At 33.1% G+C, this 4,082-nt stretch overlaps 1 long non-coding RNA gene across 1 annotated transcript in view; it reads left to right on the top strand.

The window, feature by feature from the left end:
- The window catches only part of LOC145273630 (uncharacterized), a 16,064-nt gene extending 12,233 nt beyond the window's left edge, over window positions 1-3,831 (top strand). The window contains exon 2 of the long non-coding RNA XR_013866447.1: window positions 1-3,831. This exon is cut by the window's left edge and continues 344 nt beyond it. This is a non-coding gene — a long non-coding RNA (uncharacterized LOC145273630).
- The last annotated feature ends 251 nt before the right edge of the window (window positions 3,832-4,082 follow it).

Here is a 4,082-nt window from a genome sequence, read left to right as displayed (position 1 = left end):
CTGGTGTTTTACTCTCAGCATGAAGCAAAATCGCTTTCAAAAAAGTAAAAAGGATAAAATTATATATCATCTATAACTATATTGCTGATGTTTAACAATAAATTCTGTTGAAACATGCAGGGATATCCAGCGGAAAAATCCTATCTCTGTGAAATATGTGGATATTCTTGTTCTCATGAACTAAGTTTTTTTAGCCATATTAGAACTCACACTGGGGAGGAGCTACATTATTGTAAACGGTGTGGATATTCTTGTTCTCAAAAATCAGATTTCGTAATACATATGAAATCGCACAATAAGGAAAAACCACATTCTTGTGAAATTTGTGGATTTTCTTTTTCTCAAAAATCAAATTTAGTGGCACATATGAGAATGCACACTGGAGAAAAGCCAAATTCTTGTGAAATCTGTGGATTTTCTTGTTCTCGAAAATCCAATTTAGTGGCACATATGAGAACGCACACTGGAGAAAAGCCACATTCTTGTGAAATCTGTGGATTTTCTTGTTCTCGTAAATCAGATTTAGTGTTACATATCAGAAAACATACTGGGGAAAAGCCTTATTCTTGTGAAGTGTGTGGATTTTCTTGTTCTCGAAAATCCTCTTTAACGACACATATGAGAACTCACACTGGTGAAAAGCCACATTCCTGTGAAGTGTGTGAATTTTCCTGTTCTCAAAAATCATATCTAGTGACACATATGAGTATGCATACTGGGGTAAAACCACATTCTTGTGAAGTGTGTGGATATTCTTTTTCTGGAAAATCAACGTTAGTTAGACATATGAGAACTCACACGGGGGAAAAGCCACATTCTTGTGAAATATGTGGCTTTTCATTTTCTCGAAAATCAGATTTAATAATACATATGAGAAAGCATACTGATGAAAAGCCATATTCTTGTGAAGTATGTGGACATACTTTTTCTCAGAAATCACATTTAGTGAGGCATATGAGAACTCACACCAGGGAAAAGCTACATTCTTGTGAAGTGTGTGGATGTTCTTTTTCTCAAAAGACACATTTAATGAGACATATGAGAACTCATACCGAGGAAAATGTAGCAGAAAATCCTGGGAACATCAACCTGAAAGAACAGTTAGAAATGACTTATATACCATACATTACGACCAGGTAATCCCTGCAGTCACCTACCTTTAAAATTCTGCTGTGAAACCTGGTATAATTATAAGGAATAAGTCAGAGAGAGTTTCAACCAACGATTAAAGTGGGTGTCCCTCATGATGCAGATCTGAACATGGCTGAAAGGAAGAAACAGAGCAAATATCAAGGTCTCATCTATGATATAAATAGAAACTTGAATCTTTGAGAGATATCAATCATACCAGTCATTATAGCTGCCACAGGGCTTATGAAGAAGAACCTGAAGTCCTACCTAACTACTGTGATATGTATGAGCATATCCTTGTTCTTAAAAATGCAAATTAATGAGACATGAAAACTCACACTGGATAAGAGCTATATTTCTGTGACGTTTGAGTACAATCTAATTCTAGGCAATCACATGTAGTTACTCATATAATAACTCACACCCAAATGACTATGGCCTTAATAGAGCTGAACAAGAAAAGACAACTAAATATCAGGATCTAAAGAATGCCTTAAGGATGACATGGTCTCTGGAGAGATAGACATTATACAGGTTGTGATAAGTGCAACAGGCTTACTGAATAAGAATCTAAAGAAATACCTTGAAACAATCCATGGAATATCAAGCTGTAATGAAATACAGATTGCAGCCATGAAGGCGACAACATTTATTCTAAAAAGAGCGCTCGGATATAAATCCCAATCATAATGACATCATGTGTTAGCTTCAAAAATATTATCAAGTAAAATTTAAAAAAAGAGAAATCCACCATTCTAGTCATTATAAGAGAAACCGAGTTAATGAAAAAGAATTAAAAAAAAACTATCTTATGGATATACCCACTGAACCAAGTGCAAGAAAAATACAGACAATGGCACTTAAAGGGTTAGAATCTTAAAAAGATCTCTCGGTTGGAGTAACTAAACTAATGAAATAATGCCATATCACCAGAAAAATCAAAGTGATAAAAAATTAAACAAAAGAGGGGAAAGCTGTATTCTTGTACAATATGTGAATATTGTATGTGAATATTGGGTGTGAATATTGGAGTTTTCATGAATCCAGTTTTCTAGTGCATGTGATAAAAATTAATAAAAGACATTTTTACTTGAAGAAATTATTACATTGAACAATACTGGAATGTCTCACGGTTGACAGACAACTATAATAAATGACTATTGAGAATATAAAACAATATGAGCAACTGAAGAATTTTTGGAAAACAATATAATATACAAATGTTACGAACATTATAAGATGGTGGATCAGCAAATGGGATAATATAATTTAAAAACTTACACTGATGGCAAACCATATTCTTGATAAGTGTATGCATACTCCTTTTCTTATTAATGCAAATTAATGAGACATGAAAACTCATCTTAAATGCCTACTAGACACTATCCTTGAGTGTCTAAGGTCTCTGTACAGGGGTTTGCCAGAACAATCGGGCATGAGGATACTTTTTCCATAGAAGTAAACCCTGAACAAATATTCAAAATCACATAATATTCGCTGCCCAAGTAAGATCTCCACACTATGGCTAACTCACATTAGGTTTTCCAAGGACTGGTGCACCTTCTCCAAGTGATGTTACTGCAAGTAATAGCACGAAGCTAGATACTCCACCAGACTAGATAAATTCTTGTCCTGGAATCCATTAAGACCAAGAGACCAAAATGAAAGATATACTACAACATATGAGAATGGTTAATTTGGGAGAGGAAAATTATGTTCTCAATTTCTTTACTAACTCAGTGTTTGAGAGATAAAGAACTTAAATGGAACATTGGAATATCTATGTATCTCATATAGACTTCAAGTATTAGCCTCAGCTTGTGGGCCCCTTATTTCTGAGAACTTCAACTGAAGTAAAATAAAACAAAAAAGTTAAGAGCTATATTTTTGTGAATTTTTAGACAATAATATTTAGTTACTCATAGAGGAACTCACACCCATCCATCATTCCAGTCATTATAAGAGCAACCGGGCTAGTGAAAAAGAATTTCAAAAACTTACCCAACAAAAATAACCAGTGAAATTAGTTCCAGAGATATTAAAAGAATTGCCCTTTAAGGGGTGCTTAGAATCTTAAAAAAGATCTCTCGGTTTGAATGTACGAGATTGAAGAACACAACTATAGTGTTGTTTCACTAATCCTTTGACTGTTAAAGAGGCCATGAAAGTATGGATAATAAAAGACAATGTAACCTGCGTAACATTCAGACAAAATCACGTTTTCATGAATCTTTTGTTTCACTGCAATATAGAAGTTTTCACTCGTTTGGGTGCATACGACATCTATGAACCATTCTTGTCACAAACATCCATTATAAAAGAACAAGAAAGATGCAGCAGGAAAAGTTTTGGAATCAAGAATCAGTTGTTGATTTACAACATAATCATTGAGTGTTGTAAAAAAGGGGTGAGAAATCTAAGTATTACTTGTCTACTTTAATGCTTTAACTATCAAGAAAACCAGTCAATAGCAAAACTTTATGTTATTAAAAATCTAAGCATGCTTGTCTACTTTAATGCTTTGAATTATCAAGAAAACCAATCTATAACAAAACTTTATGTTATTAAAAATCTAACATTGCTTGTCTACTTTAATGCTTTGAATTATCAAGAAAACCAGCAAAACACTATGTTATTAAAACTATCAATTGGACATTAACGACGTCACTACCCTAAAATAAATATTTCAAGTTTTTTCAACTTATTTTCCTAATCTATTTATCTCATACATAAATTAGAATGTGAAGTAAACCGCCAACAATATCCCCACAAAAAAAAGAACAACCTTTCCACCAGCTATTTCGGTAGAATGGATACGAAGATAATCCTTCCTTGAAACAAATATATGAATCAAAACTTTTCTTTCGATAAAAACTGATTAGCCGCAGTGTTCATATAAACCAATAATTACAATTTCTTTGCATTTTTTTGTTTCATTGTTTAAAAAATTA

This window comes from Euprymna scolopes, unplaced genomic scaffold (genome assembly GCF_053919585.1).
Source record: "Euprymna scolopes isolate OS-2025 unplaced genomic scaffold, ASM5391958v1 sca109, whole genome shotgun sequence".
NCBI lineage: Eukaryota > Metazoa > Mollusca > Cephalopoda > Sepiida > Sepiolidae > Euprymna > Euprymna scolopes.
The sequence above is the reverse complement of the archived record's forward strand: the minus strand, read 5'-3'. Positions and strand labels throughout refer to the sequence as shown.